Source organism: Chinchilla lanigera, unplaced genomic scaffold (genome assembly GCF_000276665.1).
Source record: "Chinchilla lanigera isolate Chin_1 unplaced genomic scaffold, ChiLan1.0 scaffold00116, whole genome shotgun sequence".
In the NCBI taxonomy this organism is placed as follows: domain Eukaryota; kingdom Metazoa; phylum Chordata; class Mammalia; order Rodentia; family Chinchillidae; genus Chinchilla; species Chinchilla lanigera.
In genome coordinates, this window is record NW_004955517.1 from 788279 (window position 1) to 799420 (window position 11142).

Below are 11142 nucleotides of genomic sequence, written 5' to 3' on the forward strand. Positions count from 1 at the left end.
AGATTAAAGAGTCCAGTCCAAGGTCTGGAGCTCACTGCAATGTCCATGCAAGTCTGTATCAGGAGGCTGATGGGTCTGCGATGGAATGCTGAACAATCTACCACAAAGGCCAAAGAGTCTACACCAGAAGGCTGAAGATGAAGGTGGAAGCCGAACAGGTGGAAGCCGAACAGTCCGCACCAGAAGGCAGGAGACAACCAAGCTGAAGGGAAGATTGGAGCTCCTCCCGAGAACCAGCAATCAGTCCTTCCTTCTTTCCCTTTTATTGTATGCAGCCTACCCGCCCTGAAGGGGGTCATTTACACCCATGCCACCTCCAGGCCCTCCTTTTGCACAGGCTCAGTATGAATATATAGATCATATGAAAGGGAAAGAAATTGCTCAAAGGAGGGACAACTGGGATGAGGGAAAGAAAAAAGAAAGAAGGCTATATATATATACATATATATGTATGTGTATATATATATATATACACATATATATATATACACACATGCACACAGACATATATAGAAGAATAGCTGGGGTAATTGTATTGCTGATGTCTGATGGTTTATTGAAAGGAATAGTTATTGCTTAAAATTTTTTATATCTTGACCAATTTTGCATGCTTATATCTGGTAATCTGAGCAACTGATTTGAAGACAACAACATACAATGGAACAACCATTGGTGAATTCCTACCATCTTGTCTAGTGAAACTCCATATTATCTCTAATGTTCTATTTAATAATTATTTTGTTATTCTCTTTAAGGTTTTGAACAGTCTTTCTTTCTTACATCTGGTAATCTGAGCATCTTAGTTGAAAATAACAATATGTAATATAATAACCACTGTTAATTCCTATCATTTGGTTTTGAAACCCTGTATCATTTTTAATGTTCTTGCTTTGTTTTGTTTATGTCTGTGATGTTGGTAGGCTGTTATTTTTTTATTTTTACTACTCTCTTTAAAATAAAATTTAAAAAAACAAAACAAAGTAAGCACCCTGGCTCCCTGCTGAGTTACAGAGTTAACCTTCTAAACTTTTCAGATTGACACAGTGAACAACATCCTAGAGCAGGAAGGGCATGTCCTCTCCACCCCAGAATACAGAACGGCTGAGGTACTTAGTTAAGCTTCTAGACGCAAGTTGACACAATGTATCAGCCATAGCAGCGTCCAAGTGCTTCTGACCAGCAGCGGGCTTGCACCGTTGTCCCTCGTGAGCCCATCTGCTCTGGGCTGTGGCCATCACTCCTGCGGCCCAGGGACACATGTGCTCCCACCAGGGAAGGAGGGGAGAGTGCCCTCAGTGACTTGGATGAGAAGAACTTTGACCTAGGCAGCGTACCCTTAGACCAGGAAGTTGTGCCTTCTGTGGTCTGACTGAAAAGCCCTGATGCCAGTGCACTTAGGGTCTGGGAAGATCCAGTATCATCATAGCCTCTGCCAGCACTCCTGCCTCTCGACTGCTCTCCAGTAAGATAAGTGAAACAAGTGTGCTTCTAAGCTAATGGGACTTTAAGACAAAGCTAGATTTCACCTTCTGAGAAGCGTATTGTCTGTAGCTCCTGTTTTATTACTATTTCTCAGTCTTGGCAATCAGTTCCTTTCACTTTCCTGGGAGTATTCTGCCATCACATTTTTCTGTACCAGTAACTCCGTTATAACACCCTTGTGGCTCTCAGTTTGGCCCTTGGGCACGCAGAAGCCTTCGTGGCAGGAGGCTTCTGGAAGGACACTTAGCTTCTAAAGCAGTGGTTGACGTGCTCCTGTTCTCTGCCCTCCTCTCCCCTCCGTGGTGGGATGGATGAGGGACTTCCTTCTTAGGAACACAACGGGGAGTCCTGGTGGGGTGACACCTGTGTGTGGCATTGTACAGGACTGGCCCCTCCTTGCCCTTACTTTTGCACTCCTTTCATTAATGTGCCACGGGGAGAGCTGCCACCAGAGGAATCCCCACGGCAGGACACCAAGGCCTCCTCCTGCCGAGGCCCAGGGAGGAGGTGCACCTTGCAGACAGCATTGGGAGTGAAACCGGACGGGGACCCCTCTCAAGCGAACTTTCAGATGAGCCCCCGGCCTGGCAGACAGCTCAGCTGTAAACCAAGAAATGCTGAGGCACAAATTCCAGTGAAGTTGCTCCTGGCCTCCTCCTCCTCTTCAGTGCCAGATTCCCCAGCGGCATCCGTCTGTCTCTGAGCCTGGCCAGCACCTCTTCTCTTCTCAGTGCCCCACAAGAAATGGGCTCAGGACAGGGGCAGCACAAAAAGGCAGAGAAGACAAGCAGGAGAAGGTTACTGAAGACAGAACTTTCCATCTAAAGCATAAGAAAGGACCAAAGAAGCAGTTTATCAAAGCCGTCACTCACCAAGTTAAATTTGGTCAGCAAAATCCACATCAGGCAGCACAAAGTGAAGCTGAAAAGAAACTGAAGAGAGATGACAAGAAGGAACTGCAGGAGCTAAAGGAGCTCTTCCAACCTGTGGTTGCTGCTCAAAAAACAAGTAAAGGCGCAGGGCCCGAGTCTGTGGTGGGTGCCTTCCCCAAGCCAGGACAGAGCATGGAAGGGGGTGAGTGCAGCGCTCTCACAGCTGACTGTGGACAGAACATGTGGAAAGGAAGTGTTTACACTGACACAAGAGACCCAACGATACTTGGGACAAGAAAAAGCCACAGTGGATAGCTTGAAAAAGACAATGATAACTGGGATGGGGAAAAGCTCGAAGAAGTAGTGAAAAGGAGCACAGTGAGGCAGAAAAAAAAAAAATCCCCCAAATTCATATTGTTGGTGAGCATTTCCTTAAAGCTGCTAAAAATAACAAGTATGGCTGGCTTGGGGTATACCCTGGAGAAGGTGATGATTGTATGTATCGTCATTCACTTCCTCTGGATTTGCTGGAAAAGATGGAAAGAGAAAGAAGATGAAATTCCATTAGAAGATCTCACTGATAGAGTGTTCTGCCGTAGGTCAAAATGTTACTGAATTCACTCTAGAATTTTTCTTGCATGGAAGAAAAGACAAGTAAAGACGGATAAACTTGAGCAAGATATGGAAAGAAGGAACGCTGACTTTAAAGCAGGGAAGGCTCTCGTGACCAGTGGTTGTGAGTTGTTTGAATTCCGCCCGGAACTGGTCAATTATGAGGATGAGGAAGCCGGTGCGACACGCTGCCCTCGGAACGGATGGTGACGAGGCTGATGATTCTGTGAGTGTAAATGACAGAGATTAAGGCCTGTACATCCAAGAGACATAGATGAGACAGGCATTGCTGTAGCCAGTCTTGAAAGCTTCAGCACACACGCTTCAGATAAAGACGAGAACAAGCCCAACAAAGCTTCCAGAGTTTGGGCTGGAGCTGGTGAAGGAAGAGACCTGGAAGAGGACAAGAAAATGGAGTATCAGGGCCGTTCCTGCTGATGGAACTCTCCCCTGGCAAGATCTGGAGGAACTAGGAGAAGAATTAAACACGCTTGATTTAAAAGAGTGACACCAACTGGTCAAGGCAAAGATTAAGTCAGCTCAGCCTGAGTTGAAATTGACTGCATTCATTTTTTTCACCTAGAATCAACAGGATGTTCATTTTCCATGCTGGTTCTGGAGGGCTTACTCTCCCCACAAAAGGAAATATTCTCCCTATGTCTTTTCTTCCGATTTTGGCTACCTCTATTAGTACGTTCACAGCTATTCATGATAAATTGAAATATAAAGGTCATTTCAGAAAATGATTGTTGTAACTGTCCAGTCAAGTAAGAAGTGTAACTGCTCTTCTGGCTTTTAGTTTTCATTGGGCATGTGTTAATATCAACAACATAAATTTACATTTAAAATATCCTTCATTTGATGCAGGATACTTCAGTGAGTGATTTCCTTTCCTTTGTGTTTATATGGTTTCAAGACTGCCTAGAATGTGAGCACAGTACTTTATAAAGGTGGTTGTATCTCTGGACAATTCAGTGGACATTTGAAATGGAACATCAACCCAAAGGGATCAGCTATATTGTGCTGTGTTTTCCCTATTATTTTTTTGTCAAAAAAGTTGTAAATAAAGACTATTAAACACTTTTTTAAAAAGCTGCTTCTGGGTATCTCACCCAAAGAAACTGTCATAAGCAATGTTGTGAACCATAAACTTTTGGATCTTGAGGAAATATTTGCATACTAAAATAATAGAAATACTGAGTCAAATTCCAATCTCTTTTCTGAACCCTCAGTTTTATGCTTTTTCATGAGCTGCATATTTTCTACATAAGCACATAACATTTGTATGAATTATTATAATTTTTAATGTTTCTGCCTAATATTGTATCCATCCTTTTGATTCTCCTGGGTCCCCTTTTTCCTACTATATCATACTGAATTAGATGGAACTTCTTTTGCAAGTAAAAGAAACCAAGAGCAAATTAGATAAAGGAATAAAGAAGTCTTACTAATTTATGTGTGTGAAAATTCCCAGGAGGTTTTTAACCGACATTACTGAGACCATCAGACACAAGATTTCCAGGACTGGTGTCCCGACTCAATCACTCTCCTTAGGCACTGCTTCCCTGCCTCTGTCTCTGCATCCTGCTTTCTCTTGTGCTATTTTGTTCAGGCCAACTCTCCTCTTCCCTCTGCTCTATAATGTGTGGTGAGCTCCCCAAGGACCTCTGATTGGCTCTGCCAGATAATGGTTTTCCTCTCTTGGATCGGTCACTGTATCCAGGGTAGGGCAGTCCGATTGGCCAGTGTGGACCATATGTCTGCCCTGGAGGCACTAGGTTACCCAGTGGTCAGCTCTAGAAGAGTTGTATGGAGTTAGAGAGGGGAAGGATTTCTGAAAGGGAAAAATTCCCAGGCAGCTAAAAAGTATCATAAGTCCTCTAAACACATTATTTATCCCTTAAAATGGTATATCTATCACTGCATAAAAAGTCACCTATCACTTAATGGCACAAAACAGCAATAGCCACCTATTTGTCTCCCACGGTCCTTGGGCTGAATGGGCTCAGCTACATGGTTCTCATGTGGGGTGGTTAAAGCATTTGCAGTCAGAGGGTGGCAGGCTGGGGTCAGCTCAAGGGTGCTCTCAGGCATTAATTTGTTGCCTGGCTGAGAAGACTCAAGCAGTTGGGAGTCTCTGTGCTTCTGCCCTTGTCTATGGTCTCCCTGCACGGTTTCTCCAGTATGGAAGTTGCAGAGTAGCCAGACTTCTTACATGGTGGCTCAGAGCTCCAGAGGTCCCTGGGAGAAAACCCCAGGCACCTTCGATAGGTTTAGAAGTCCCAGGTGCCCCTTCCACTGCCTTCTGTTTGATCTAAGAAGGTCATATTCAAGGGGAGCGGAATATGACTTTACCCTCAATGACAAGGACCTGAAAGAATTCCTGGACACATTAAAAAAAACATCACAGGCAAATTTTAAAAACTCTTTTTCCTTTTAAACTAACATAAGAGAGCCTCTGATTTTAGGTAAAATTTGAGTGATGACCAGCTGTATCTTACAGAGGAGGGTGATAAAGTCAGTAAATATAAATGAGGTTTTTAATTTCTGGACTAGAAAAAAATATAAATGTATTTCTTAATTAGCAATTCAAACCGTAGTGAAACATTTGTGGTAACACTGGTCACTTATATGTGCAGATGTTTGATTGCTCCTTGACTTCGGTGGGGGACCTGGTGGAGAGGGCAGAGTAGTTGCTCAGTCATATGCCATTGTGTTTCTTATCTATACAGAGGATTCTAGGTATCTTTAGAGGTTTATCTTCTTGTATAAATCATCATTTTATTGAAGAAAAATATTCTAAGTAGGATAGTTTCTTTTTTCTTTATAAGTTTGTCTTATGTTTGCTGTGTAAATTAATTTCTTTGTGTATTATTATTGTGATACTTTCCCTAAGGGTTTCCAAACTTAAAAGTGTGTGTGTATGTGTGTGTGTGTGTGTGTGTGTGTGTGTGTGTGTGTATGTGTGTGTGAAGTATTTTATTAGCAAAACCAAGAAAAGCAGTTATCCTTTTCTATTTGAGGGAATACTTTAATGGCTAGTTTCATTTACTCTATTTGAAACAAACTTGGATTGTGAATTTGGCAAGTCGTAATCTTTATGTGCCTCAGTTTCCTTGTTGGGCTACATTAGATATGCAGTTTCATGTATTCAGGGACACATATATAAACCCACAAGCCTTAAATGCTAGGTGTTTATTCTTATACACACAAAACAAAAATCCTCCAATGGGAGTCTCATCAAATTCTGTCTAGATGCTCCTAAGCCCACAGACCTTACAACGGACATGCTCCCCTCCCAGGAATTTCCTGTTGCCTCTGCATCACTACCATGGACTTCTACTCTGGTCACGCAGCTAAGAAACAGGAAGAGACGGAGGATGAGAATTAATTTTATGATTCCCCTACTGCTCCACTGGTAAGAAAAACGAGAAAGAAAAAACGAGATCAATTTCATGATTATTTTGGTGAGGGTGAGAATAAAACATAAATTCTGTGATAACCTTTTAGTGCTCAGGCCGGATGGTCTGCCAGTGTATCTCAGTGGAGGAGGAAGCAAGGTGGGGATGGTTCCCAGGACTCACCTGAACAGGAGCACACAGTCACTTCCGTGGGAGACGGGAGCTGGCGGTCAGTGGTTCCTCTGAGGACAGCTACACACAGCTGCCTCTCCTGATGCTACAGCAAACCACTCAGAGGCACAGAGAGTAGGGTCAGGCTGACTCTCCAGAAGTGAATCCTCCTGACAGGGCTCATCTGCAATCATGGGGGCCCAACGAGGGCACGTCTGCGTCCTGGTTATCAGCAAGCCCTGGCTTTCAGAACTCTATTTACACAGCTCTGGTGACATGCCGGTGCACTGCGGGAGCTCCATAGCTATGCATCGAATGAGTTCATTTATCCGAGCAGCCGATACTGTATAGTGTAGCTGCTGGATGCAGATAGGGTTGGATTTCATCCTCAGCTCTGCCTCTTTCACCTGTGACCTTCAAAGTGTTATATATGCTCTCCGTATCTGTCAGAAAAGCAGAAAACACTCTAGGTGTTGAAGGTTGAAAGGGCGTGAGGCAGGGAGCTGGTTATGTAGGTGATGGGAAAGGGACCAAGAAGCCGACAGGAATCTGAAGCACCTCAAATGTAAGCAAGAGCAGGAAGTTCATGTTACTTTCAGGGTCAAGTGACAAAGAACAGGGTGAACTGCTGAAGCTCATGTCTGAGGTCCATGGGCAAGGCTGCCCAGCCAAGAACATTTTGGTTGAGCTTCATGAAAATAATAAATGAATGAAAAAAATGTCCAGTTACCCATGTCTTCACCCCAACCTAATTGTAAGAGTCTCACTCTCTTAAGACTCATTGAATAGGACAAGTTTAATAATGAACAAAGAAAATCATAGTGCATGCTTCGTATTTTTTGGCAAAATGGTTTCCAAAGCACACAACTGTGGGCGGATTTGGTGGCCATCATCTCTGAGCATAGTTGAATAACAAATGTCAGGACTAAATTCTCTCATTTACTCCAAGGGTATTTCTGGTAGATAATCCTTTGCTCCAAGCTCAACTTTGATTTGGGCATGTCGTGTACATTAGGGCAGGAAAGTGCTCAAAGATCGGGATTGGTTTTCTTGTTTTAACAGCTTTGACATCTCTGTGTGTTGATGAATAAGGAGCCCCAGGGTCCCCAGGCCTATCTACCACCCAGTCACAGGAAAGGGTTCACCAACTACTTTGTCAGTCAGGTGGTTGAGAAAGGGTTTTCTGAAGAGGTGACTTTTCCAAGATGCATCCAGTTTCTTATTGTAACCATGAATTAGCATTTCATCTTTCCAGAAAAGGCCTTGGACTTATTCTTTGTTTGTCTTCTCCTTTCCCAGAGAATTAGGCCTTAATTAGGAGTGACCCTGGGTAAGCACCAGTCAGTCCTGAGTGTCCAGAGGTGCTTCTGGCGGTACTTTCTGCCTTAAGCTCTAGACCAGTCTTTTTAGCATTGGTCAAGATAACACTTCATTTGCTTAATCCTGATTTTCAAAAATGGATAGAGATGGACATAAACTGTAAGGCATTTTAAAATCTAGTTAATCATAGCAAAGGCTAGAACGTCCAGGCCAGAAGCCCTGCTTTTTACAGAAATTGTATTGGCCTCCCCTATCTTCCTATGAGGAAATTTTAGGCTCAGAGGACAGAATTTATATATCTGTAATAATACAAAACTTCATTTAATTCTACCAAATGTAATGAGGAGCAACTGGAAAAAGCTTTTTTGTTGTTATTTGTTTCTGGGCAGAAAAGAAGCCAAAGTTTAAAAATCACTGAGTATTTTCTCTTGCTGTTTGTCAGAATTGCTCAGCCTGACAAGAGCTCTCTTCCCTCTGCTTGGGTCCTTGTGTCGTTCAGGGGTCACTGAGGCCCCTGCTGGAAAAGTCACCTCTTCAGAGAACCTTTCCTCAACCACCTGACTGACAAAGAACCTGCTTCTCACAGAGCTGACATTTTGGAGAGGTGGGGAGGACAAATAAAACAGAAGGGTACTTAACGTTTTGTAGGACTTGGTGATCTTTCCATGGTCCCTGGGAGAAAATGTCAAGAGTATTTAGAAAATAAAGACAAGAGGCAATAACCAAGGTCAGGTGGAATTACCTCTTACCTGATGGGCAAAAGGACTGACTTTGGCAACAGGAAGTTTATTTATACTCTTGCAAAGTTAGTATCACGAGAGGTAATGTTGCCTAGCAACTAACAACTATATTGTCCAGGCAGAATACTTTTTTTGAGACTGAGGCAGCTTGACTGCTTGGGGCACTCTGGCTCTGTCCTGCCCCCACACCTATAGCCAATTTCCAGCTCCACTGGCTCCCAGCATATCTCCTTTTTGTGGAGGACCACCTAGGTGACTCTCTTTAAAAGAGGAGCAACTGCCTCCTTTTTGGCTGAGCCTAACCCTATTTCCATGTATTGATATGTACAGAGCTGGCTGGGACTTTTTCTTATCCCTTCAATTGGCTTTAAGCAATGCTGAGGTGCTGATGGTAATCTTGGTGATGGTAGGCATGTTTCCCTAAGGCCCTGCTCCTGGCACTCATGTATTTCCTGCCACTCTCACAGTCCCTCATCCTGAAGCCACTCCCCTCTTCACAAATGAATAAAACCTGGGTTTGGTCCTTGGTATAGGCCTTTGTTCTGGATGGCCATCATCATGGCTGGACTTAGGACCCCTTGGCTCCCCACAACTACAAATATGTCTTAGTGTCCTTATTCTCACCATGGGTTGCACTGGATGTGGTAGATTGGAACTGACTTGCTAGAATTCCAGAAACTTTTCATGGGATTTCAAATGCATGAGGAAGACTGGGAAGGGCTCTCTATACTTTTTCTGTTTTGTTGTGGAAGTGATGGGTGTTCAGTTGAAGCTGGAAAAGCGGAGCTTGAAGAATATAGTCCGAACTCCATAACAGTTGTCAGTTATCAGTCTAACTGGCAATTGTCAGAAGTTGTTGGTGATTTGAACCTTTTACAGCCAACACATTACCATGGCATTGCTTTTGTACATCTTGTGGTTACACTTTTCTGCTGGATGTTTAAGACCAAGCTAAAGTGAGACTTGTATAAATAAAAATTTAACTTTTTGCTATATATCAAGGTCAGTTAAGTCTCCTCAGGACATACCTTGGAACCAAGTACAGCATCTCTAGATCTTCTGTCAGTGTCAGCCATCTGCAGGAGTCATGGCCATTGCTTGACCAAGTTGCTTTCTATGAAAGCTTGAGAGATTTTTTTTTCTCTCCTGGTGACTCTCCTTAGGCACACTATACATCACAGAATCACTTTCCTCTGTAGTCCTGTAATCTCCTTGATCAGAAAATCAGGGACTCAACCGAGCTACAGGATGTCACAGCAGAGGTTCCCTCTATGTCCTGAGTCTTTATTGACTGGAGGGATGAGGTCAAATATTGGCTGTCCTCCTAGCCCAGTTTATCTCTCTAAATTTGGTCTCCAAACCTCAGTTGTTAAATATCCAGAAGGAAAGATTAATGACATAACATTTTAATGGAGGCAATAAGCTTAATATTTCTATCTGGTTTGAATAGTAAGCACCTTAGAACATAAAATATAACTGTTACTTTTTGACAGCCATGGATATCCTAATATTTAAATCCTTATAGAATGTTAACAGATAATAATTACATATTTTATACAGAAATTTAGAAATCAAAACCATATATAACAGTGCTACGTGACAATAATGGTGACATTTTGTAACGTACCTAATTTTTCATTTTGACGTAACATAACCTTATTTGACATAACATAACATAACCAATCATCTCTATCTAATACAGAAGAAGTTTTCATCTAATTTGTTGTCCTTTAATGGGATGTACATCACATAAGTTTTTGTTAAAGGCATAGGTCTGAATCTGAAGACAAGTCTTTTCACAGTAAACAATCTTTGTTTTACATTTTGGAAGACCTATACATCTGGAATCATTAATACATTTAATACACCATGAGATTAACATTAATGAATTACCACACACATGTGAAAACCTTTGTTCCTTTCTAAGGAATTTTTGCTAATTATCATAAATGTTTTGATGAGCTGAGAGAAAGCCAATTTTGATGTCACTTAGACCAGCTGGTAACTCAGGTAAAAGCATGCTTTTAAATCTATAATCCAAATTATAGGGTGGGGCTATAACTCAGCAGCACAGCACCTGCCTAGTAAGTGCAAGGTCCTGAATTTGACACCTGGTGCCAAAAAATAAATAAATAAAACCTAAATTGTATTATGAACAAATGATAAAAGAAAAATTATTGAGCTCAAATGAGAAGGGGAACAGCAGTTCACAGAATGACAGACAAACATGTAAACAAGTACACAAGACAAATGAACAAGCATCTTTACAAAATCAGAGTGCACTCAAATATATTTTTGACCAAATTGAATTATAGTCACTCTATTACAATTTTATAATTTATAATCTAAATAGACTAGTCATATTTTTTGTCAATTAGCAGAGATCTCTTATCAGAAAAATTTGGAAGGATTAGAATCTTTTACCTATAATGAATATGCATATTTTGTATTTTATTATGTCTTAAAAATACTGGTAACTTTTAGCTCAGTTTTCTATATGCTCTATCACCTAGTTAGACCTTGGATTTCCAATTTGTCAGTTTC

The 11142-nt window shown here is 41.9% G+C and overlaps 1 pseudogene; it reads left to right on the forward strand.

The window, feature by feature from the left end:
- The window catches only part of LOC102028786, a 71134-nt pseudogene extending 66956 nt beyond the window's left edge, over positions 1–4178 (forward strand).
- The last annotated feature ends 6964 nt before the right edge of the window (positions 4179–11142 follow it).